Consider the following 27,548-nt stretch of genomic DNA (forward strand, 5'->3'; position numbering starts at 1 on the left):
AAGAACTCTCCTTACAGCCTCTCCTTTCACTGAGGTGTGGTGACCCTTAGATTAAATCACCACCAGCTATCTCTCTCTAATGAGAGAGCAGCCCTATGGTCCAGTAGGACTATGGCAAATTTACTTTTTATTTTGAAGCTTCTGACACCTTAAGAAATGTATCTACTATTTCTGATAGGACTCAGGCAGAACTCAGTTCTGTGAATTTTTACAACAGATTTGTAACATATAATGGACACAAAAACTACCCTTACAGGGTTAATGTTAAAAAGTGAGAGCACCGAATGAAAAGAGAGTAAGATGTAGAAAACAAACAAAGACAGAAAGGGAGTTACAGAAATAATAATGGAGGAGAAAAGTTTTTAAAAGAAAGATATATTTTATGGATAATTACTAGTTTTTAGGTTATACCCTTTTTCAATATTTCATAGTTTAGATCTTATGATTAGTAATCCAAGAGTGTTCATTTTATATGGAACATTTCTTTAAATCACATTATTCCATTCCACCTCAGGACAACATAAGCAGAACAGAACCTTACACTATCACATAGATCAATTAGACTGGGAAAGTAGGAGTGCATTGAAACCTAGCTGAAATTAAGCACATAGGTGCAGCAGGCAGGACAAGAAAGCAAATGGTATGTTGACCTTCACAGTGAGAAGATTTGTGCATAGTGTCTTCCTGCAACTGGGGAGGATCTTAGTAAGACCACACCTGAAGTATTGTGTGCATTTTTGGTCTTCTGATCTGAGGAAAAATGTTCTTTTGAGGGAGTGCAATGAAGATTTACCAGATTCCTGGAAAGGCAGGATAGATGTAATAGAGAGACTGGATTGGTTTGGATTATATCCCCCAGAGTTTAGAAGAATGAGGGGGATCTCAGAGATATCTATAAAATTCTAACAGGACTAGACAGGGTAAATGCAGAAAGGATATTCTGAATGACTGGGTAGTCCAGAACGAGGGGTCACAGTGTAAGGATACAGGGTAGGCCATTTAAAACTGAGATGAAGAAGAATTTCTTCACCCATACAGTAGTGAGCTTGTGGAATTCTTTAGCACAGAAAATGGTTGAGGCCAAAAAATTAGATGTTTTCAAGAAGGAGGTAAATAATGGTTCTAGGGGCTATAGGGATCAAAGAGTATGGGGACAAAGCATGAACAGGATATTGAGTTGATCAGCCATGATCATATTGAATGATCGGCCAGACTTGAAGAGCCAAATGGCCTACTCCTGTTACGATTTTCTATTGCTTTATACTTGTATAGTAATATCAGATCAGCAATGATTTTCTTGAATCAGGTAGGGCAGGTTCAACATGTTGTATGACCTTCTGCTCCAATTCCTTACGCAGGTCATTATATACATTTTAAATTATCAAATCCCAAATGATTTTTAACTAGCAATTCACCAGGAATGAGTGTATCACTAAGATTTCTTATAATGTCTCTCAAAGTCATACACCACCCTGACTTGGAACTATATTGCAGTTCCTTCACTGTAGCTTCATGTGTCTAATTTCTGGAACTTCCTCACTAACAGCACTGTGAGTGAACATATACCCCATGCATTCATATGCATTTACATATGCATTACTCAAGAAGTCAGCTCACAAGCACTTTCTCAACAGCTATTAGGGATTGACATTAAATGCCAACCCAGCCAAGGATATCCACATCACATAGATGAATTTTTATAAATATAAAATTGCTTTAGTTCAGTTAAATTACTTTTTTTTTGAGAATTCTTCAATTAAACCAAATCACTTCAATTTTCTGCAGCATCTTTGATGTTGTGCCAGAATTAAATGGAGCAAATAATGACTAAGTATTTCTGTTTACTTCTTCAGTATTGAGTTTAATTGCAGATGATTAAGATAAACAAAATTATACTCGTGGTATGTTTAGGAGGCTCAGAGGGACCTATAATGACCCTAGAACAACATTTGTTGCACACTCTTCAAGAAAAGGGAAATATAAAAAATGCCATTTTCCTGTTGCCTTTTGTGTCCTTTCTGTAACCATTCAGAATTCTAACTAACAAAGGCTACTCAACCGTATCATTTAGTGTTAAATGCATTATTAAAACAAAATGTTCAGAGTACAGGTTCATTCTATGATGAGAGCCCTTACAGATTTCATTCAGCACTACTGGATAATTACAACAACTCAATTTGGAGTCAGAGACGAGGGACTTTCCTTAAATTGTAAAAATAACTATGCTGAAAGCTAAGGTCCATTGTACAGCAACCTTTCAATGAAAAAAAGAGAAAATAATCAAGAAGTTAATATTACCATCGAACCCATAGATGTTTACATTAGTATACAATAAAAACACTACAACTGGAATTCTAAAGGTCTTCTGTAAAAGGTGGACAATTGGAAGAGCAGCGAAAGATTGAAAGAGGTTACCAGTTCCACAGTTTAGTGGTGAGACAGCTGACTGATCTACACAAGATTGTATATTAAATTTGAACACAGGAAGGAGAAAGATCATAAGAGACAGTTAATTTCTAGCCAAGAAAAAAAATGAAAGAATTGTAAAGAGAAACTATTCATAGTGGTATCAACAAAATGGACACAGGAATGGATATGAGAAGGAAAGCGTTTGAGGCTGGCAGTTAAAGATGTACTCAATCTCAGATGACAAATTTATTGTATCTAGTCTATAAATGCAAGGGAAATGCCAGAAGAAGTTGCTCAGCATCCCTGACTCTAATTTAGACATTATGATTCTGATTTTAATTGAATACAGAGATGTATGGCACGGAAACAGATCCTTCAGTCCAACTCATCCATGCCGATCAGATATCCTAACCTAATAGATAGGTAGATTAGATAGATTACTTACAGTGTGGAAGCAGGCCCTTTGGCCCAACAAGTCCACACTGACCCTCCAAAGAGCAACCCACCAGACCCATTCCCCTACATTTTACCCCTGCACCTAACGGTGCAATTTAGCATGGCCAATTCACCTAACCTTTTTTTGGACTGTGGGAGGAAACCGGAGCACCCGGAGGAAACATGCAGGGAGAATGTGCAGACAGTCGCCTGAGGCAGGAATTGAACCCGGGTCTCTGGCACTGTGAGGCAGCAGTGCTAACCACTGTGCCACCATGCCGCCCATGAATCGAGTCCCACTTGCCAGTTATCCAGCCCTCCAAACCCTTCCTCATCATATACCCATCCAGATGCATTTTAAATGTTGCAATTGTACTAGCCTCCATCACTTCCTCTGGCAGCTCATTCCATACATGCACCACATTCTGCGTGAAAACGTTGCACCGTAAGTCCCCTTTATATCTTTCTCCTCTCACCCTAAACCTATGCCCTCCCATTCTGGACTCCCTAACCCCAAGGAAAAGACCTAGTCTATTTATCCTATCCATGCCCCTCATAATTTTATAAACCTCTATAAGGTCACCCCTAGCCTCCAATGCTCCAGGGAAAATAGGCCCAGCCCGTTCAACCTCTCCCTACAGCTCAAATCTTCCAACCCTGGCAACATCCTTGTAAGTCTTTTCTGAATTCTTTCAAGCTTCACAACACCCTTCCAATAGAAAGGAGACCAGAATTGCATGCAATATTCCAACAGTGGCCTAACCAATGTCCTGTACAGCTGCAATATGACTTCCCAATTCTGTACTCAATACTCTGACCAATAAAGGAAAGCATACCAAAAGCTTTCTTCACTATCCTATCTACCTGTGACTCTACTTTCAAGGAGTATGAACCTGCACTCCAAGGTCTCTTTGTTCAGCGACATTCCCTAGGACCTTACCATTGAGTGTGTAAGTCCTGCTAAGATTTGCTTTCCCAAAATGCAGCACCTCGCACTTATCTAAATTAAACTCCATCTGCCACTCCTCAACCCATTGGCCCATCTGGTCAAGACCCCATTGTAATCTGAGGTAACCTTCTTCGCTGTCCACTACACCTCCAGTTTTGGTGTCTTCTGCAAACTTACTAACTATATTTCTAATGCTCACGTCCAAATCATTTATATAATTGATGAAAAGTAGTGCACCCAGCACCGGATGCTTGTGGCACTCCACTGGTCACAGGCCTCCAGTCTGAAAAACAACCCTCCATCTAGCCCATCTCCAGCTTCAAGCCAGTTCTATATCCAAATGGATAGTTCTCCCTGTATTCCATGAGATCTAACCTTGCGAACCAGTCTCCCATGAGGAATCTTGTCGTACACCTTACTGAAGTCCATATAGATCACATCTACTGCTCTGCCCTCATCAATCCTCTTTGTTACTTCTTTAGAAAACTCGATCAAGGTCATGAGACATGATTGCCCACGCACAAAGCAATTTTGACTATCCCTAATCAGTCCTTGCCTTTCCTGTCCCTTAGGATACCCTGCAACAACTTGCCCACCACCGACATCAGGCTTGCCAGTCTATAGTCCCTAGCGAATCCTTACCACCTTTCTTAAATAGTGACACCACGTTCGCCAACCTCGAATCTTCTGGTACTTCACCTGTGACTATCGATGATACAAATATCTCAGCAAGGGGCCCAACAATCACTTCCCTAGCTTTCCACAGAGTTTTAGGATACACCTGATCAGGTCCTGGGGATTTATCCACTTTTATGCATTTCAAGACATCCAACACTCTGTAATATGGACATTTTTCAAGATGTCACCATCTATTTTCGCACATTCTATATCTTCCATGTCCTTCTCCACAGTAAACACTGATGCAAAATACTTGTTTCGTATCTCCTCCATCTCCTGAGGCTCCACACAAAAGACTGTCTTGCTGATCTTTGAGGGGTCCTATTCTCCCCCGAATTACCCTTTTGTCCTTAATGTATATGTAAAAACCCTTTGGATTCTCCTTAACCCTATTTGCTAAAGCTATCTCATGTCCTCTTTTTGCCTCCTGATTTCCCTCTTAAATATACTCTTCTAAGGATTCACTCGATCTTTCCTGTCTATGCCTGACATATGCTTCCTTTTTCTTAACCAAACACTCAATTTCTCCAGTCATCCAGCATTCCCTACATCTACCAGCCTTTCCTTTCACCCGAACAGGATTATACTGTTTCTGGACTCTCGTTATCTCATTTCTGAAGGCTTCCCATTTTCCAGCTATCCTTTACCCTTGAAAAATCTGCCCCCAATCAGCTTTTGAAAGTTCTTGCCTAATACCATCAAAATTAGCCTTTCTCTAATTTAGAACTTCAACTTTTAGTGGGCGGCACGGTGGCACAGTGGTTAGCACTGCTGCCTCGCAGCGCCAGAGACCCGGGTTCAATTCCCGACTCAGGCGACTGACTGTGTGGAGTTTGCACGTTCTCCCCGTGTCTGCGTGGGTTTCCTCCGGGGGCTCCGGTTTCCTCCCACAGTCCAAAGATGTGCAAGTCAGGTGAATTGGCCATGCTAAATTGCCCGTAGTGTTAGGTAAAGGGGTAAATGTAGGGGTATGGGTGGATTACGCTTCGGCGGGTCGGTGTGGACTTGTTGGGCCGAAGGGCCTGTTTCCATACTGTAAGTAATCTAATCTAATCTAATCTGGTCTATCCTTTTCCATCACTATTTTAAATCTAATAGAATTATGGTCGCTGGCCCCAAAATGCTCCCCCACTGACATTTCATTCACCTGCCCTGCCTTATTTCCCAAGAGTAGGTCAAGTTTTGCACCTTCTCGAGTAGGTACATTCACATACTGAATCAGAAACTTTCATTGTACATGCTTAACAAATTCCTCTCCATTTAAACCCTTAACACTATGGCAGTCCCTGTCTATGTTTGAAAAGTTAAAATCCCCTATCATCACCACCTTATTATTCTTACAGATAACTGAGATCTCCTTACAAATCTGTTTCTCAATTTCCTTCTGACTATTGGGGGCCTATAATATAATCCCTTTCTTATTTCTCAGTTCCACCCAAATAACTTCCTTGGATGCATTTCCAGGAATATCCTCTCTCATTACAGCTGTAACACTATCCCTTATCAAAAATGTCACTCCACCTCCTCTCTTGCTTCCCTTTCTATCCTTCCTGTAGCATTGTATCCTGGAACATTAAGCTACCAGTCCTGTCCATCCCTGAGCCAAGTTTCTGTAATTGCTATCATATCCCAGTTCCATGTTCCTAACCATGCCCTTACTTCATCTACCTTCCCTGTTCGGCCTCTTGCATTGAAATAAATGCAGTTTAATTTATCAGTCCTACATTGTTCTCTGCTTTGTCCCTGCCTGCTCTGACTGTTTGACTCGCTTCTTTTCTCAACTGTACCAGTCTCGGATTAACTCTTTCCTCACTATTTCTCTGAGTTCCACACTCCCTACCCTACTGGTTTAAATCCTCCCGAGCAGCTCTAGCAAATCTCCCTGCCAGTATATTAGTCCCCTTCCAATTCAGGTGCAATCCATCCTTCTTGTACAGTCATTTCTACCCCAGAAGAGATTCCAATGATCCAACGATGTGAATCCTTCTCCCATACACCAGCTCCTCAGCCATGCATTCACCTGCTCTATCCTCCTTTTTCTACCCTCACTAGCTTGTAGCATCAGGGATAATCCAGATTTTACTACTCTCAAGGACCTCCGTTTTATATTCCTGCCTAATTCTCAATATTCTCCCTTCAGAATTGGCTGCACGGTGGCTCAGTGGTTAGCACTGCTGCTTCACAGCGCTAGGGACCCAGGTTCAATTTCCACCTCGTGCAACTGTCTGTGTAGAGTTTGTGCATTCTCCCAGTGTCTGTATGGGTTTCCTTGGGGGCTCCGGTTTCCTCCCACACTCCAAATATGCAGGTTAGGTGAATTGGCCATGCTAAATTGCCCATAGTGTTCGGTGCATTCGTCAGGGGTAAATATAGAGGATGGGTCTGGGTGGGTTGCTCTTTGGAGGGTTGATGCGGACTTGTTCGGCCGAAGGGCCTGTTTCCACACTGTCGGGAATCTAATCTAATCTTTTCCCTTCTTATGTCATTGGTTCCAATGTGTACAATGACTTCCTGTTTGCCCTCTCCCCTTTGAGAACATTTTGCACCCTCTCTGACACATCCTTGATCCTGGCACCAAGGAGGCAACATATCATTCTGATTTTTCTCTGCTGGCCACAGACATGTCTGTCTGTGCCTTGGACTAGAGTCCCCTAACACAATCGACTCTTGAAACCTGACGTGCCCCTTATTGCAGGAGAGGCAGTTTAGATACCAGAAACTTGGCAGTTCATGCTACATTGCTCTGAGAATCCATCACTCCCTATATTTTCTAAAACAGCATACATGTTTAAAATGGGGATAACCACAGAAGACTCCTACCTCTCTTACTTTTCCTGGAGTTAACCCATCAATGTTACTGTCTCTGTGACTTGTCTCCCTTCCTATAACTGCCATCCATCTCACCCGCTTGCCCCTGTAAATTCCTCATAGCATGTAACTGTCACTCTGACCAATCCATTCAATATGATAGGAATTGCAACCAATGACATTTATTGCAGATATAATCCTCAGTAACACGTAAACTCTCCATAAACTCCCACATCTGACAAGAAAAGCATATCACTCTATTCAAGGCCATTTTTGCTTCTTTCAATCTCCAGACCCAGAAAATAGCACTGTCTTATTCCTCTACAAAACAATTCTCCAGGCTAACTTAATACTTATATTTTTAAGTTTAATCAAGAGGCTTATCTCAAATAAAACATATATTTCAAGAAAGAACCCACTCTACTCACTATTGTAGATTTACAGCAAGGCTATATTTTAAAATATTTACTTATCTATTTCTGTGCTGTGACCTCTCCCAAACAGGTTCCTCCATGATCAGTTGTGAATTTCACTGTTTGTTAATTTTTCTCGATGCACTCAGAAGTATATTTAGTTGAACATCAACAGTCTTTCAGCAAATCTCAACAAAATAGTATTTCTTCTTGAATGAAAATACTACTCAAGTTAAAAGTCATCGTAACCAAGTCCTATTTTATTCTCAATCAAAAACATAAATTGCTGGCAAAAATCAGCAGATCTGGCAGCACCAGCGATAAACGAATTCAACAGCAAAGGCAGTAACTGCACAGGTTCACTGATTTGTCAGTTAGCAGTGTGGGTTTAGTTGATAAATAGTTGCAAGAAAAGACCAAATGCCTTGGTGGGAGGTGGTTTGTTTAAAATGGCACTAAACATAAGTGTTTAGAGTTATCCAAGGCAAACGCAAATAGCACACTATTATATTGAAGAACAGAATTAAAAGGTGTGACATTGCTAATAAAAAAAAAAGAACTGAGATGCTGGTGAAAGAATCATACAGCACAGAAGCAGACCCATCAGTCCAACTTGCCCATTCCGACCAGAAATCCCAGTCTATCCTAGTCTCATTTGCCAGCATTTGACCTATGTCCATTTAAACTCTTCCTATTCATATACCCATGTATATGCCTTTTAAATGTTATAATTGTACTCATCTCCACCAATTCCTCTGGCAGCTTGTTCCATACATGCAACACCCTCTGCATGAAAAAAATACCCCTCAGGTCCTTTTTAAACCCATGCCCTCTGGTTTTGGACTCCCCTATCCTAGAAAAAAAACCTTGGCTATTCACCCTATCCATGCCCCTCATGATTTTATAAACTTCTATGAGTTCACCCCTCAGCCTCCGACGCTCCAGGGAAAGAAGCCTCAGCCTATTCAGTCTCTCCTCAAACCTCAAACCCTCCAGTCCCAACAAAATTCTTGTAAATCTTTTCGACACCCTTTCAAGTTTAACAACATCCTTCCAATAGCAGGAGGACCAGAACTGTATGCAGTGTTGTAAAAGTGGCCTCACCAATGTCCATTACAGCTGCGACATGAGGTCATAACTCCTATACTCAAGTGTTCTGACCAATGAAGGCAAGCATGTCAAACACCTTCTTCACCACCCAGTCCACTTTCAACTCCACGGTTAAGGATCTATGCACCAGTACTCCGAGGTCTCTTTGTTCAAATGAAAAGAGAAAGTCATCGTAATCAAGTCCTATTTTATTCTCAATCAAAAACATAAATTGCTGGCAAAATTCAGCAGATTTGGCATCAGAGCTGAAGAGTCAGCAAATTCATAACATTAACTCTGCTTCTCCTCACAGATGCTGCTAGAGCTGCTGATTTTTGCCAGCAATTTATGTTTTTGATTGAGAATAAAATAGGACTTGGTTACGATGACTTTTAACTTGATTAGTATTTTCATTCAAGAAGAAATACTATTTTGTTGAGATTTGCTGAAAGACTGTTGATGTTCAACTGAATATACTTCTGATTGAATTCAGATTTCCCTTGATTTTAGTCACTTCCCTACAAATAAACCTGAAAAATACTGTTTCTAATAATATTTTGCCTCAGTTGACCATGCACTAAAGAAACTGATATTGGGACAAGCAGCAGTAGACTAGATTTACTAGTTGCCAACATTGAACTGACATTCCAACACATATTCTCTTCATCATGAAAACTACCTACAATACTCCACCTCTATAATTCTGATTCCCTCCATCTCTTCTTTAACTCATTTCATGCCGAATCCTTCATCCATACTTTTGTTATCTCCAGACTAATCTTTTCCTTGTTGGTATCAAACCTTTCACTCTCTGTATGCAGATGATTATCCAAATTCTGCTGTCTGTATTCTAATTTGCATCGAGTCCAGTTCATCCATCACCATTATGCTCCTAATCAAGCAGCACCTCAACTTATACAATTCTCATCCTTAAGTTCAGATCCCTCCTCTCCCTATCACTCAAACTCCTCCAGTTCTGCAACCTTCCAAGAAATCTACATTTCTCGAACTCTTGCTTTTTAGGCAATCTCCAATTCAATTGATTCTCCACTGATCATAGAATATTCAATCAATTAGGCCAAAAAATTGCAGTTTTCTCTAAGTCCCTCTACACTACTCTGTTGTCCTTTAATATGCTTCTGAAAACACATTTGTTTGACAAAGTTTTTGGTTACTTGTCCGAACATTTGTTTCTTTAGCCCCCAGACTCAGTTTTTGTCTGATTACACTCCATTCAGGCGCCTTACTACATTAAACCATGATATGAGTGGAAACACTTTTAAAATAATAAGTCCAAAGGTTCGACATTTCTTCCTGACTTGATTATATAAAATCACACATGGCACATTACAAAATGGAAAAGGCACTACTTGCTCTTACTATAGAATTGAAGTAATTTATTTTGCAAAGGATCTCAAGAATTGAATGATTCAATGAAGATAATGTTTTCTTTTGGTCCCAGATATGGTATTGAATCCAGTTCAGATAGTTAAGTGTATCTACTTAGTATTAAATTAGATGAACTTCAAATAAGTGCAAATCCATAGTACAAGACTGCTCACAGTTCGTCGATAAATTAGAAGCTTATTGAGTGAAAATATTCCTTTGTTCATCTGCTTCATCAACATACAAAATAATGTACCCATTATGATGTTGCCTGAGAGGGAAATGTAATGGGAAGAACAGTTTTCCAGAGGCCAATAGGATGTAGGAATTCTGAGAATGGTGCTTTCAAAGTTCAGTCACATTACTGAACAGGGTAACAATTTCAACCTGTATTTGGTTGGCATTGTATATATAATGAGTGACAAAATCTGTATTTCATTCAACAGAGCTAGTAATTTTGATTTTAATAAAGATAAAAACATTGAACAAGTAATGTTTATAATACAAATATGAAATTAATTTTAAAGTATTAGTGAGAGGATGCAAGGTCAAGGATCTGGTTGAGTTAATCTTGTTTATGTCAGGAGTAAACAATAAGAGAAAATATGGAAATTTCACAACACATTAAAGTCATTATAATAAAGGGTGGACCCCAATGTTCCAAACCTTCAGCAAATATTTATCCTTGCTTTGAGATCCAAATACATTTTCAAGAAACAAACTGCAAAATCTATCCAATAATATCTTTCATTGTAATTCTTGATGCTGATTGAAAATCTGCATTTGCTTGTGCAACAACAATAATGATGTGTGCATGTGTTTTGGGGGTCACGACAATATAACTATATGTTCAAGCTCTCTCTTTGCCGATACCATTTTGAAAATTTATCTGAGCATGCGTTTAATGACATCATCACTTACATGCAGAAACGAGGAGGATGGATGACAAAACCACCATGTACAAATTCCCCTCCAAGCCATAACCCAACCTGACTCAGAACTTTATTAACAATCTTTCATGGTTGCAAGGGTCAAGATGATAGAACTCATTTCCTAACTGCACTGCATGAGTCCTCCAACAGATGGATTTCAGATCTGCTAGTCGCTACCTTCTTAAGGGCAATTCAGGATGGACAACAAATTCTAGCTTTGCCAGTGATGCTAACATTCTAGGAAGAAATAAAGAAAAACATCATTTTAAGTTAAAAATATCAAACAAATTTATTGTTTAAAAATACAAGAAACCACCTAAATAACAATTATACAAGTATAAAGTCAAAGTTGGATGCATTCTATTTAACTTTTAATTAGTTAAAATAATAAAAAAGGTCTCAAATCAAAGAGTTAAACTGAACTTTTATACATGTTCCTTGCAATGTGTGGTAGTTTCACTTCAAAGAATGTCAAAGAACGGTTGCTTCTCTGAGATTTTAAACTTTCTCCTCTCATGGCTTTTGCCAAATTCATTCTATTTAAACAACTTGAATTTATATGGTACCATGAAGAAACTACTCTCCCAAGGTACCTCACATGATGTTATCAAACAAAATTTGACATCAAGCTGCATAAGGAGATATTGGAACTTGTGACCAAAGGCTCAATGAAAGTTGCAGGTTTGAAGGAATTACTGGAGAGAAGAGAGATACCTGAAAGCATTTAGGGAGGAAGTTCCAGAGCTCAGTTCTAGGCAACAGAAAGTGTGGCTACCAAATTATAGTGGGATGACAAAAGCCTAGAACTGGAGGAGTATAACAATCTCAGAGATTTTCAGTACTGGAAGTGGAAATAAATAATCTTGGTACTGGAACAAATATGCAACTAGAAGCCTACCTCTGTTTAAGATAAATGACCTGTTTCAGCCTCAAGACAGTGGTCAGAGAGAGAAAGTGAACTGATCACTAGGAAGTGGAAAAGTATGGGAAAGGAACAGGTGGTAGATATGCTCTCTCAACAATATTAAGGATAAATTCTAACTTAAAGATGCATAAAATATACTCAATTCACATGTATGCAGTTGGAACAGAATAACTTATGTTCCTTGCCAGAGTAAATTACTTTGCTCATTTCTTCGGGGTTAGCTTTCTCAACCTCATTCCTCAACCTGTTTATAAACATAAATACAGTTACGATAAGAGCAGGTGAAGAGGATATGCTGGAGCTGCTCGGACTTTGGTTAGGCTCTGTGCACTGGTCACTGCACTGTGGTAAGGATGTGATTACACTGAGGGAGTGAAGAGGTGATGTTGTCTAGGATGGAATATTTCAACTCCGAAGAGAGGCTGGATAAGCTTGGTTGCTTTCTTTGGAGCACAGAAGGTGGTGAGGAGATCTGACAGAGGTCTATAAGATCATGAGTTGCATGGACAGAGTGAAAAGCAGCTGTTCCCCTTCGTTGAAGGGGCATTAAAAAGGGGACATAATTTTAAGATGACAGGCTAAAGGTTTAGAAAGGATTTGAGGTGTGGTGGGGGTCTGGAATGCACTGTCTGGGAGGATAGTTGAGGCAGGTAACATTACAACCTTTATAAAGTACTTTGATGAGCACTGGAAATGTCATGACATTCAAGACTGTGGGACAAGTGCTGGAAAGTGGGACCTGTGTAGATTTAGTATAGCTTTGGCAGATAGACTGGATGGGCTGAGGGCCTATTATGTATTGGATGATTCTGACACAATTTAATGCGAAGGTACAATGCTCTTATGTGGATTCACGATCAAGAAGAGTAAAAGTGCCTCTGAACTCTATAAATCTGTTACACAAGAACTCAAGAGATTCTCTTTCTTGCAGCATATGTCTGATTCTAAAGAGAGGGAGAATCAGTGGGTATCATCCTGTTTCTCCCAATAATTCTGCTTTTGTGCTATGCTGTATTAAGAAACAGTTACTGAGTCCCACATACTTATTAATTGCAAAGTCATCTTCCTACATTGCTGAAATTGAAAGTGAAGAAAGCAAAATAAACCACAAATCACTGGCCTGATGCCAGCATGATTCCTTTATGTAGTTAGGAAAGTAAATAAATATACTTCACCTTGTCAGTACTGCAGGGCTTCACAATGTACATGACACAAACCAAATGTTAGTATCCTGTCCTCCAGAGTTTATAGTTAGGTCTCTTGATTCGCAATTTTTACATTCTACTGACTTCTGCATCCTTTTCAAAAATATCAGTCAGTTTTGTTTCAGATGGGTTTGTCCCTTTTGTATTTCTGTCAAATGTCTTGGGATCTTTTACATTACAGGGGCTTACATAATGCAAGTTGTTGTTTTTGTTCTATATGCACTTCTCACTTCATCAGGCTGAGTTGAGATTGGATATTTACTGTGCAATTAGGTTAAGTAGCTGCACCATTGTTAAAATCTTAGATCGTCTCATTCAAGTGAATAGCACTTCAAAAATCCCCACTTCTCACCACATCTGTGTTTAGTAGCTCACCTCTTCTAGTCCATACTCTATCTCATCCTCTGTCTGGAAATTTTAGCCTTGATTTACAGATAGCCCTTGCCTCTGAATCAGAAGATCATGTATTCCAGCCTCACTCTAGTAATTTTTTTAACCTATTCATACATGTTCCTGGATGTGGATAATGCAGGCGAGGTCAGCACTTTTTACCCATCCCGAAATGTCTTGGAGAAGGTGTTGGGGCCTTCTTGAACTGTCGCAGTCCATGGGATGTTGACTCATCTACAAATGCTGTTAGGGAGGGGGTTCTAGAACGTTGACCCAATGACACTGAAGGAACACTGATATAGTCCAAGTCAGGATGCTGTGCAACTTGAAGGAGAACTTGCAGTAGAAGGTTGGGATCTAGATTTCACTTCCTGAGAGAATGGTGGTGGTAAATTCATATGTGGCTTTCAAAAGGGTATTGAATAATCACCCGAGGGGAAGAAGTTTACTGGGCTATAGGATAGATCTGAAGAATGGGACTAGTTGAATTCCTCTTGCAAAGACCTAATATGAACAGTATTGGCTCAATGGTCACCTCTCTATAAATTTCCTATGATTTTGATACTGCTAAACAGAACATAATCTGTAGTTTATCATCATTACAAGCAGTTTGCAAGCCTTTTGTCAATTTGTTGTTTGAAGTTCTCTATCCATTTATTATCAAAGACCTAAAAATCCAGTTCAAAATCATAATGAAATCTTATATGGTTTTATGTCTAATACATTTTACATTGTTTGTGGGAAAGACATTATTACATAGCAGAAAATTAATGGGTTGATGAGAGAGAACCTTTCAGCTCCTGCTAAATGCTTCTTTACAGCCAGTTAGCTGTGGCATTTAGTGAGCCTGCAATTTTCATAATGAAGAAAACTACTTTATCATTTTGTTCTCTTATTGCTGAAATTCAAGTAAAATGCTGCATTGCTCACATGGCTCAAAGTCTTTAAATAAGAATGCTATTCAATATACAATACACATTCAATATACCCAGAAGGTAATCTTTCGCATTGAAGTTTTGGGCAGAAACTCATATTCAATAATTTCTGATCTGTCATTCAGTTCACTAGATATGACCTTCAGTTATCTTTTACAATGTTTTTCTTTAATCTCACGTACACAATTAGTTACTTCAGGCACAATTCCTTTATTTCCCACTATAGTCTGTGATAACTGGAAATCGCTCCAATGTGTTTTCTCTGTAAGAAGCCTTTGGCGCTCAGTTGATTACTGCTGATAATGTTAATGTTTGAATTATTTTCTTGCTGGTTATGCATCACTGTCTGTACATTAATCTACAATTGTTGGCACATCTAATGGTTTCACATCATTGGATGTTACATAAACTTGTTCTCACCTCACTTCCCTTCTCTAGTATCATGTTAAAGTATTCATTCTTCTCTGTGTGTCATAACAGGGAATGTCAGCAGGTTATTCGATTAAAGCATTCAACATAAATGATCATAACTGTTTTTCCCAATGTCCACACATGGCACCTCCAATAGAGTCATAGAGATGTACAGCATGGAAACAGACCCTTCGGTCCAACCCATCCATGCCGACCAGATATCCCAACCCAATCTAGTCCCACCTGCCAGCATCTGGCTCACATCCCTCTAAACCCTTCCTATTCATAAACCCATCCAGATGTCTATTAAATGTTGCAATTGTACCAGCCTCCACCACTTTCTCTGGCAGCTCATTCCATACACATACCATCCTCTGAGTGAAAAAGTTGCCTCTTAGGTCTCTTTTATATCTTTCCCCTCTCACCTTAAACCCAAGCCCGTTAGTTCTGGACTCCCCGACCCCAGGGAAAAGACTTGTCTATTTATCCTATCCATGCCCCTCATGATTTTATAAATTTCTATAAGGTCACCCCCCCCAGCCTCTAATGCTCCAGGGAAAACAGCCCCAGCCTATTCAACCTCTCTCTAGAGCTCAAATCTTCCAACCCTGGCAACATCCTTGTAAATCTTTTCTGACCCTTTCAAGTTTCACAACATCTTTCCGATAGGAAGGAGACCAGAATTGCATGCAATATTCCAACAGTGGCCTAACCAATGTCCTGTACAGCTGTAATATGACATCCCAACTCCTGTACTCAATGCTCTGACCAATAAAGGAAAGCATACCAAACGCCTTCTTCACTATCCTATCTACCTGCGACTCCATTTTCAAGGAGTATGAACCTGCACTCCAAGGTCTCTTTGTTCAGCAACACTCCCTAGTAATGTGAATGCAAAAATGAATCAAAGTTATGTCCCAGGTGGACTCAGGCCACGTGATAAAAAAATCTAATAAAATGTGATGCACTGATTGACCAGTTAGAGTCCCACAGCATGAAGACAGGCCCTTTGGCCCAAACTGCTGCATGCTGACCAAAATATCCATCCACTCTAACCACATTTCCCTGCACTTGTCCCATAACCTTCTAAACCTTTTCTAAGCGATGTATTTATCCAAATGCCTTTTAAATGTTAATCATGTACCTGCCTCAACCACGTCTGCTGACAACTCATTCCATGTGCATACCACCCTAAGTGTAAAAACGTTGCCCCTCAGGTTCCCTTTTATTCTTTCCCCTCTAACATTAATTTGATGCCCTCTTGTCCTCAATTCCCCAACCCTAGGAAAAAGACTGAATGCATTCACACTATCCATGACTCTCATGATCTTATACACTTCTAGAAGAACCCCCCCCCACCCAAGTCTCCTACGCTCTAAAGAAAAATGTCCTAGCTTGTCCAACCTCCCCCTATAACTCAGGCCATTGAGACCTGGGAACATCCTTGTAAATTTTTTCTGCACTTTTTTACAGTTTAATAACACCCTTCCTATAGTAAGGTGACCAAAACTGAACACAATACTCCAAATGCAGCCTCACCATGGTCCTGTACAACTGCAACATAATCTCCCAAATTCTATACTCAGTGCCCTGACCGATGAAGGTCAGTGTGCCAAAAGCCTTCTCCACTGTCCCATCTATCTATGACTCCACTCTCAGAGAACCGTGCATCTGAACTCCAAAGTCCCTCTGTTCCATTACACTCCTTAAGGCCCTACCATTCACCGTAAAACATCTATCTTGATTTGACTTTCCAAAATGCAAAAACTCACACTTATCTATATTCAACTCCATTTGCCATTTCTCGGTCTACTTCCCCAGCTGATCAAGGTCCTGCTGCAATTTCTGATAATCTTCCTCACTGTCCATGATACCTCCTATTTTAGTGTCACCTGCAAATTTAATAATCATCATTTGGACATTCTCATCCAAATCATTGATATAGAAAACAAACAGCAATGGGTCCAGCACCAACCCCTGAGGCACTCTACTAGTCACAGGCCTCCAGTCCAACAAGCATCCTTCTACTGTTACCCTCTGTTTCCTACCATCAAGCCAATTGTGTATCCAATTTGCACCAGTTGCATAATACTCATTTTGAATAACTTTACCGTAATGTAATTATGTTAATTATCTACTTAAAAATATTCTTCTTAAGAATCAACTTTCTCTTTTTTAAAATTTCAATCTATCCCTTGAACTATTTTTCAGCCCTAAGTTAAGTAATGACTTGGTCCCAATCATACACCAATTATAGTCAGTAACTGGCCACTTACAAATGGACATTATTATAAATGCCCAAAGTCATGATTAGACCATGGGAATACATGTTGGGGTTCTGGGCATCCCAGATTGCAATGAATATACTGACCTTGAAAAGAATGCAGTGCAGAGTTGCCAAACTATTACTTCAAAAGTTAAATTATGGCAAGAGGTTCCATAACTAGGTTTGTATTTCCTGGTATTTGGAAGTTTAAGGGGTGATTTCATTAAGGTTTAGGATTTTGAAAAGAATTGATAGCATCAGTGCAGTGAAACATTTTACACTGATGGGACAGTTTAGGTCAAGGGGATGGGAACAACATTTAGAGAAGATTAGATTGAAAATAACTATTTCACTCTCCACAAATATTGCCAGACTTGCTGATTTTCTCCAGTGATTTCTGTTTTGAATTAGGGTACTTCCCCCTGTCTGGACCTAGATTCTCCCAAAAATGGAAAGGGTTTCCCTGTTTTTGTTCCATATCTCTTGCATTCTCAGAACTTTTACTTTACCTTAAGTCAAAACCAAGCCATTCAGGAGGGACGTTTGGAAACATTTCTTCACACAAGAAATTGTAGAAGTGTGGAATTCTTTTAAAGAAAATGTAGCAGATAATTAATTCAATTCATAATATTAAATTTGAAGTCAATAGAGTTTTGCTGAAAATGTGTTGCTGGAAAAGCGCAGCAGGTCAGGCAGCATCCAAGGAGCAGGAGAATCGACGTTTCGGGTATGAACCCTTCTTCAGGAATAGATTTTTGACAATCAGGAATGTTAAAGGATATCAGGAATTCATGCTGGCCATTCTCTGGTACACTCTCATCTCTACTTCCCTCGGTCCAAAGGACACAGACTTGAAAGGATATGGAGGAGAACTGGTTTTGCAATTCAGCTCTTGGTCTGGCTTCATCACTTAAGTCTAGCTTTTGTCTAGTAAAACTATTCACTAGTCCAGAGTCATTCTGTAAATGTGTGTAAGTGTGACATCTTCCCCCCATACTAGACCCACAAATGAATCAAGGATGTCATTATGCTATTTTCTCCAAATCACAGCAACTCAAATCCTTCACCAATGAGGAGGAGAGTCAAGCAGCCTGGGCAATGGGATTCTCCAACATCTCTGGCTTCTCCCAGATACAGGATGCTGTAGGCTACACCCACATTGCTTTACAAGCACCATATCACCAACCTGCAGAGCTTGTCAACAGAGTTAGCTTGCATTTCATCAGTACTCAAATTATACGTAACCCTTGACTTAGATTTTGGAGATACCCTGAGATCTGCCATGACTCTTACATACTAGAATATTCTCAGGTCCCTACATCCTTCCAAGGTTCAGAGCCTATACAGGGATGACTGATGATTTCTTTACAAAACTCTCAAACTTATGCAGAACAGAGATTTAATGCTACTCAAGCTTTTGATGGACTGTAGCGGAACAGACTGCAGAGCACAGGTTTTGATGGCCACGCCCCTCCAGTAGGGCCTTGCAGTGTATAGCCCAACATTATGACATGCTGCTCCCTTCACAATTGGAACCAACAAAGGGGTGGATGTCCTCAACTGAGAGGAAATAAGGAATTGACAGCAATCGTCTGAGGATGAAGATGACAATAGGGGTTGGGACATTGACCGGGTGAGATACCTAAGAGGGCATGATAGAGCTGTGCAGCACAATGAGCCAGGGAGAACCTCATTTAAACTCAGCTCTTGGCTGAATGAGCTGGTTTTGGACATGGTTCAGCTGTTAATATTCTGTTGCTTATATAGCAAGCAGCCCATGCTAAGTGAGCTTAGTTAGAAAAAGATGTGTTTTTTCCTGTTTACTGTTAGGGAAAAGCAGCAGTCAAACATCAAATGGTGTTAAAGTTGGCAGCTTTTCAATTCGGGTGCTCGTTTGATATCCAAGTACCGTGCAGTGAAGTCTCTCATGATAAAAAGCAGGTTGAGAAAATTCCTGAGCAAACTCCTTTTGACTCATGCATCATCAATTAGCTTCCAACATTTCAGAGTGCACGTGGGCTGCTACATTGTCCTTAAATGGTTGAGCATCCTATAGGGCAGCACTGAACACACCAGAGACAGCATTGTGTGCAGCTTTTCTCAGCAGGTCAATGTGCTGAGCGACAATGGAAATGTTAGCTGACTATTAAACATATCCTAACCTTGTATGATAGGGATATAAAGGAAATTTGACTGTAGAGATGTGGGAAATCAGTGCTTCTGTCATCTCACTCATATGTTGGGTCTAACAGTGAAGGTTACTTCAGAGTACAACAGGGCCTTGATCAGATGGGCCGATGAGCTGAAGAGTGGCAGACAGAGTTTAATTTAAATAAATGTGAGGTGCTGCATTTTGGAAAGGCAAATTACAGCAGGACTTATACACTTAATGGTCAAGTCCTAGGGAGTGTTGCTGAACAAAGGGACCTTGGAGCGCAGCTTCATAGCTCCTTGAAAGGGGAGTCGCAAGTAGATAGGATAGTGAAGAACTTATTTGGAATGCTTTCCTTTATTAGTCAATGCATTGAGTATAGGAGTTGGGAGGTCATGTTGCGGCTGTACAGCACATTCGTTAAGCCACTTTTGGAATACTATGTACATTTCTGGTCCCCTTGCAATAGGGAGTATGTTGTGAAACTTGAAAGGGTTCAGAAAAGATTTACAAGGATGTTGCCAGGGTTGGAGGATTTGAGCTATAAGGAGAGGATGAATAGGCTGGGGTTGCTTTCCCTGGAGCATCGGAGGCTGAGGGGTGACCTTATAGAGGTTTATAAATCATGAGGGACATGGATAAGGTGAATAGCCAAGGTCTTAATCCAAAACTAGCAACCACAGGTTTAAGGTGAGAGGGTAAAGATTTAAAAGGGATCTAAGGGGCAACGGTTTCATACAGAGGGTGTTGTTTGCATGGAATGAGCTGCCAGAGGAAGTGGTGGAGGCTGGTAAAATTACAATATTTTAAAGGCATCTGGATGGGGATATGAATAGGAAGGGTTTAGAGGGATATGGAGCAAATGCTCGGAAATGGTTCTAGATTAATTTAGGATTTCTGGTTGGTATGGACAAGTTAGATATGTTTCCATGCTGTACAGCTCTATGACTCTAATGATGTGTGCTAGACCCTAACAAAATCCTTGCATATTGCGTTTACCCTTAGTATACTCCACACTAAAGTGCAATGCCTCGATTGCAGTCATTACTATCATGGTTCTGTGACGTCTGCGGCTATCTCCAGTCAATGAGGTTCTCACATGTAAGAGATGAGCAATTCTTAGCCATTGCTAATTGAGTAGAAAAGGCACTTTCAGTGAGGTCAAGGTCCCTCATTCTCCTTCGTTTACCACTGATATTAGGACAGAGTGATGGAATTCAGATCTGTGGGCATATCTAGGAGAAACTCATCTGCTTGACATGGTTCTCCACAGCAGTAGGCAACCTGTCCATGGAAATGCACAGATTCACAGTTGCTAGACCCAAAACAGTACTAATGACGCGGGAGAGACCTTTCCGTGCCTATAAAGTTTACTAATTGCCTCTGATAAATCATTTTGCTATTCCCGTGCCTATATGCGCATTTTCATAAAACCTTTGATGGCTGAGAAAATGGGATAATCTTTTTCTTGGGGCTGAGCAGGTGCCTGGTATCTGGCAACTGAAGGGAGGCGATGGCCTAGTGGTATTTTCACTGGACTATTAACCCAAAGACCATGATATGTTCTGGGGATCCAGGTTCAAATCCTACCATGGCAGATGGTGGAATGTGAATTTGATAAAAATCTGGAATCAAGAATCTAATGATAACCATAAATCCATTGCCAATTGTTGGAAAATAAGTTAGCTGCTTTCCTCGTCTGCAGCTAACTCCAGGATTTTCACATCACATGGGGTGAGGAGCCTAAAGTCCACCACACCCTGACAGCCTTGGTCCAGTTTTCCCTCTAATGAGACAAAGGGCAGAATTGAGTCTGATGGAAGTCAATGGAAGAATAGTTAATCATGAGGTAGGAACAAGAGGCATGGTGAGGTGTCCCCTGTGAGTGAGTGGGAAGCACAGAGGTCAAAAAGCATTGTAGTTTGGGAGGATAAGGTGGATGTGAGGCATTGAATGGGCATGGTGCATGCAATACAGCTTTTGTGAGAGGTATATGCTGTTGTAAAATTAGAATGAGTGGTACCCAATGAGTGTGAGGTAGCAGAGAGAAGGTGGTAGCACTTACCCTTGCAGAGTGCTAAAAATCACTGATCTATCTCCTGCACTACTTTTTGTTTCTTTTCACCTGTAACACTGCGCCAATTCTGGTGATTATCTCTGTCCAAAACCAACAGTGCCTCCTTTGGCAGTCAGCAGGATAAAGTACTGCATTCCTCTCTGCCATCCCTTCCATCAGCACATCCGATTTCCTGTTGTGAAGTGGATTGCCAGCTTCCCCTTCTGTGTCATGTCTTCAGTTATAATTCTTGAGTAACATAGTTCCTGGCTTGCAGCTTCTGAAATGGTGCACAACTCAGCTTTAGATATGGTGCTAATAGTTTGAATGCTGTAAGGTTCTGCCAGAGGCAATCACTTCTCTGTCTCCTGCTGTTGATTCCATGAGAGGGCTCTGTAGTGCCCAAATGCATAATTAATGAGGTGAATAATGTAAAATTACATGAGGAAAGTTGCTCCAAACCATGGTGGACCTTTTAGTTGCATCATAAGGTCTAGAACTTGTCTGTACACACAGTGGGGGTCAGGATTTAACACTCTACACTCGACAGAAGAATCATATTGGTCAAAACATCTCATTTTTTAAAAATGCTGGCATTCTTTATGAGTCTTTTCTAAAGTGGGTGATAATAATAATAAAATAATAGAAGCATGCAGTACCCAACTCTATTTCAAACTAAAATGTAATTTTTAATGTAATAGTCCATTCTCCTGGTTGCAGTACAGGCAGCACTAATCAAATTTAAGTCAGAGAGAAGAAAGTGATCTCATTAACACTACCTGTTTTCTTGCCACTGTTTAAAGCCATGATATAAATGCTGTTTATTGGTCAAATCATTTTTTTTCAATTAATAGTGGATGTAAAGTCACTGAAACAATTATCTTATATCTAGGAGACTAAAAACATCACTTGAAAGCAATAGAAAATAAAAGTATGAAACTGCCTGATATATAACAGCCATTAATTAGTGTATAATCTAATTATACCACATCTGACTTTTTTTTTGGAAGTCCAAATCAATGTTTTCACTTGTTGTTTCTGCTCTCTTAACAGTCTATTTGTGCAATACTGCTGTGTGCAAACTTGGTGCTCTATTTCTGGATAATAACAATCATGAGTACATATCAAATTTAATGAACTGATTATAGGAGACTGTATTTCATAGGTTTGAAAGGTTCTAAATTAATGTAATGCCTTTCTGTCTAATCTGTTTTGTTTACCATCACACTATGCTCTATCATTGCCTACTTCACCAAAGTGGTAGCCAAATCAAAATGTAAAAATATTATTTTATCTTATTGTGGTATGTTGTTAGATGTTTAAAAACTTCCTTAAAACAGGAAAGCAAAGGATGTTTTATGTCGATAAAATAAAACAAAGAACTGTGGATGCTGGAATACGAAATAAAACCAGAAATTGTTGGAGGAACTCAGCAGGTCTGGCAGCAATGTGATTTTAGTGCATTTTAAAATAGTTTACAGTCAACTAAATATTCTTGATGTGCCATCACTGCTGTAATGTAGAAAATGTGACAAACAATTTGTGCACACAACTATCCACAAATGTATTCTGGTAATGTTGAATGAAGGATAATAATTATCCACACCACGAGCAGAACTCCCTTGTTCTTGAAAATACTGGCATGGGAGCTTTTACATCCCCTTGGAGAGAGCTCATTTCAGATCTACATTTTAGACAAACTATTGCTCACAGAAACTGGATATGACAAGCAATTATGTGTGTATATATTATAGAGTGATTTAATCTAGTGTTTTTGAATGCAATCTGATATCTCATGATTAAAGCAATGTTAGGAAACATGTCTCACTTTCTCTTTGCACTTAATGATGTTGTATCTATCCCTTAATGCATTATTGTTGCAATATGTTAAAGTCCAATTTTGCAAAGCTTTCAGCACAGACAATTTTCAAACAGGTGTGTGGATCAGGGAATCTGATACAGAATCCATTAATTAAAGCAACTGCCAAAAAAAGCTGACAGCACCATGGTAATACAAGTTGCAATTGTCTTCATTCATTGCTGTGAAAACTTTGCAGGCTCCAATAAAATTTTAAACTGCAGTTAATTAATTTTGTAGTCCTTTGAAGTCAATGGCAGCTGTGAAATCCATGGTATGTAAGTATGTGGGTGTGGCAATAGACATTGAAAGGACAGAGATGGCCAACTTGGAAGATGAATAGCAGAACACAGAAAGAGAGCTGGAATGAGAGGATAGTAATCAAAAAGGGACAGCAGAGTGGAGGGAAGGGATGGGGGTTGAAGAATCTGCGAATGAGATGAGTGCAGAGATGTGAGGAGGATGAAGAGGAGGCATGAGTTCAGCCAGAAAACAGGGAAATTGAGGGGTGAAGAAGTTGATTAGGAGGGAGGAAAATGAGGAGGGTTTAAACAGTTGAATGGACATTGATGGAAGACGTTGAAGGTAAAAATTAATGGATTGAGCAGAGTGAGGACTTGTTTTGGCTTGGAATTTTCAATGACAGTGGTTCCCCTTTTGTGTTGGGCTTCTGTGTTTAATGAATATCAAGGCTTTTCAGAATTGTGATATTATAGCTTTCTGTTCAGGATAATTATTAATTTGTGCATGTCATGCTGTCTTTTCCTGCATGGCCTGCCTGAATTTTTCGTGAATCAGAGATTGCATTTCTGCACATTCATGCAGGCCATTCACTGCTACTTGACACAAGGATCTATCCCCACCCCCAAAATGCTGAAAGACTTTGATACAGAGTGCAGCATTGTGTACAAGAACAATGTGAATGCAGTTAATGACAATCTGGATTCTAAGAAAGCTCGCAGTGTTTATAACTGTGTTGCCCTCTCAAGTTGCTGTTCTTGGTTACTGCTGATAGTGGTGTGCTGATTGGAGCCAGTACCTCTGGGACCTCTTTGATATATCTGTGTGCCACAAATTGGCTGACATTGCAAGACTGGATAGAATTTGGTGGATAAAAATGAGATTCATACTTACTTTGACAACACAACACGCGCACAGCAGATCAAAAGGCTCGATTGGTGCTTAAAACTTCAGCCTCTAAATGATTTGTCCATTGCATTGCAACTGACTGCTAAATTGTTCAAAGAGGCATTCAGTGTGGAGCTAGATTGATGTTATTGATTTGTCTAAGCAGCTAATATCATCAGACTTTTCACTGACCTGCATCCACAGCACTGTCCAAACAGGAAACTAAAAGCACTAAAATAAAACCAAGTCTACTAATTAACCATTTAATAGCACTCCACATTTAAAACATTGGGCTGATTATTCCCAGGCCCTGAATAACATGGACTATGGTGAGAAATTTGAGAGAATTGTGTGAGAAGTTGAGTTTCCAGCTAAGCTTCAGAAGTAAAGACAAGATTCTTGCCAGTGAGCACCCAAATGCCTACTATCCATCTGCTGGATTGAAACAAGAGGCGGCAAGAACTCCCAACATGAAATTCAGAGCTGGTACAGTGGCTCCAACTCACCACTTGCTCTCTAGATCTCCATCTTGGAGACCTGACATCAATGTCTCTGGGCATGCTCCACAAGAAGTGGCCACAACCAGCCAACATTTACCAAATGTCTACAACATCATGACACACCTCTGATGTACTTGCAATATGCTTCTGCACTTTACTGCTGCACTTTGAAGTACACTGGCAACTATCACTGCAATGCTGCTGCAAGGACGCCATCACATACAAATCCCCAGCTCATGCATGGAACCAGGCTGCATCTCAGGGCTGCTTGCTCGCTTTCTTAGCACTCAGTCGCTTGGTGCCTACCTGGATGTTCACAGCATCCTTTGCCTAACTTTTAGGGCTTTGCCTGTTCAGATAGAACTAACAGACTGACAGTCTGTCTTGACTTGCCTTTTTGCACAGATGCAAAGCCAGGAAGCTTGTCAAGCTTGTCAGCAGTCAACAGTCAAGGGGGTGAACATGTTACTGTATTGCACAGTGCTATGTTAATCTCACACCTGTACCATGTTCCAGCAGCATGTGTGGCAATACCATGTCTCAAAGTCTAGGAGGAATAGTTCTCAGTCAGGTAAACAGACACACCTTTCAGTCAGGGAGTCGCAATGTGAGGCGCACCATTCAAGTCCAGAAACCCAGATACCTACGATCATAGGAACATTGAAAATAGGAGGAATAAGTCATACTGCCATTGAGGCAAAAGTGAGGACTGCAGATGCTGGAGATCAGAGTCAAGATTAGAGTGGTGCTGGAAAAGCACAGCAGGTCAGGCAGCATCCAAGGAGCAGGAAAATTGACATTTTGGGCAAACGCCCTTCATCGGGAATTGACTGTCCTGCTTTTCTCTCTCTCTCTCTCTTGACAGTCAATCAATGTGACATTTTATAAATTCCTATTTTGGAAATAAAACTAGTCTGGATTGGATATAGACTCTAACCTCACACCTGTAATGCATTGTCTAAGGTAAGATGTCACCTCTTTTAATACACTCATAAAACCTTAAGTTACCTTGGGGCTGTGACTTGAAAGAAATTCTGGGATTTACATATTAATCAATTGAAACCTGCATTTCCATTCTGAGTGATTAAAGACTTAACAGCCATCTAGGTTTGTCTAATACATTGCATCAGTTGTATGACATTTTGATCTTTTACTTATAAATTCTGTGTCCTACGTACTTGCCCCACTAGCTACCTGATGCAGTGCTCTGAAAGATTATATTTTCAAATAAATCTGTTGGACTAGAACTTGGTGTTGTATGATTTTTTTTAATCAGTAAGGACACTGAGCGATAATGGAACAAGTCAGTCACTGATGCTAGCTGATGGTATTCTTCCAGAGAGGTTAAACAAGTTCTTCCAGAGGGGCAGCACGGTAGCTCAGTGGTCAGCACCGCTGCCTCACAGCACCAGGGACCCGGGTTCAATTCCTGTCTCGGGCGACTGTGTGGAGTTTGCACAGTCTCCCTGCCTAACTCTCAATACTCTCCCTTCAGAATTGATGGCACAGTGGCTCAGTGGTTAGCACTGCTACCTCACAGCGCCAGGTTCAATTCCCACCTCGGGCAACTGTCTGTGTGGAGTTTGCGCATTCTCCCTGTGTCTGCGTGGGTTTCTTCCCACAGTCTAAATTGCCCATAGTGTTAGGTTCATTAGTCAGGGGTAAATATAAGATAGGGGAATGGGTCTGGGTAGGTTACTCTTCAGAGGTTGGACTTGTTGGGCTAAATGGCCTGTTTCCATACTGTAGGGAATCTAATCTAAAAAGAGGAGAAAATATCAATTGGGGTAAACATAGAGATTACAAACTAGTCCCATTATGTCAAGTTGGATAAATTGGTGACTTGTGAATGGACAATTTGTAGGTGAATAGTGAAACAATTCCTCCAGTAGAAATTGACTTTATTTTGGGAAATGACCTGGTAGGATTAAAGGTTATTGCTTTCAACAAGGTTGGTAAAAGAACCATTGAAAGTAAAAAAAAATGTGGAATATTACAAGAGGAACTCTTGAATTTTTTTCTTGACTATGTTGTAACTAGACCTTAAGCCAATCCAATTAAATTGGAAGAAAATCAATCTATGAAGCAGTTACTCTGAGCTTCACATCAAGCATCTTACTGAAACCTTGGATAAGTGTGGCAGCTTGTTTCACAAACAAATCTTTACATTTTTCTATGCGGTCTCTGGAGCCATTCCTAAGCAGAGTCAGAGAGCCCCTCCTCAATGACCCATCTCCCCCAGTCCCTCACAGCATATCTGAGAAGGAACAGTTACAAGCCTCAAAGGATGCACCATCAAGGCCTTCCTCCCGACCTCCACTCATATAGATTCATTTACCTCAGCAGCTAATCAATCTGGACTAGGCTTAAAGTTGCATTCTGGTGAGCACTGCACTAACAGGGCCTGCAACCAGAAAAGGTCTCTGACACTTAGAGGACTGCTAGGAGAAAGTGAGGACTGCAAATGCTGGAGAGTCAGAACCAAAACGTGTGGCGCTGGAAAAGCACAGTACATCAAGCAGCATCTGAGGATTTGAATAGAATTCAAATGTACTCTAACAAAAAACTTCTACGGGTACATAAAAGGGAAACCTTGGCTCGGATGAATGTGAGACCATTAATA

The 27,548-nt window shown here is 40.2% G+C and overlaps 1 protein-coding gene across 6 annotated transcripts in view; it reads right to left on the reverse strand.

Moving 5' to 3' along the window:
- The window catches only part of LOC148141147 (uncharacterized), a 153,302-nt gene that overhangs the window by 106,198 nt on the left and 19,556 nt on the right, over window positions 1-27,548 (reverse strand). For 2 of the 6 annotated variants that reach the window (XR_015752887.1, XR_015752889.1), the window contains exon 3: window positions 10,611-11,336. The exons of 3 other annotated variants lie outside the window; for them this stretch is intronic. The gene's annotated coding sequence lies outside the window, so the exon portion shown is untranslated. Of the gene's footprint in view, window positions 1-10,610; window positions 11,337-11,370; window positions 12,269-27,548 lie in introns of those variants that run through there. One more of the 6 variants, XR_015752888.1, reaches the window with a different exon arrangement.

This window comes from Chiloscyllium plagiosum, unplaced genomic scaffold (assembly GCF_037043375.1).
Source record: "Chiloscyllium plagiosum isolate Xiang-an unplaced genomic scaffold, Cpla_swu_hap1 HiC_scaffold_34, whole genome shotgun sequence".
Classification (NCBI taxonomy): Eukaryota; Metazoa; Chordata; class Chondrichthyes; order Orectolobiformes; family Hemiscylliidae; genus Chiloscyllium; species Chiloscyllium plagiosum.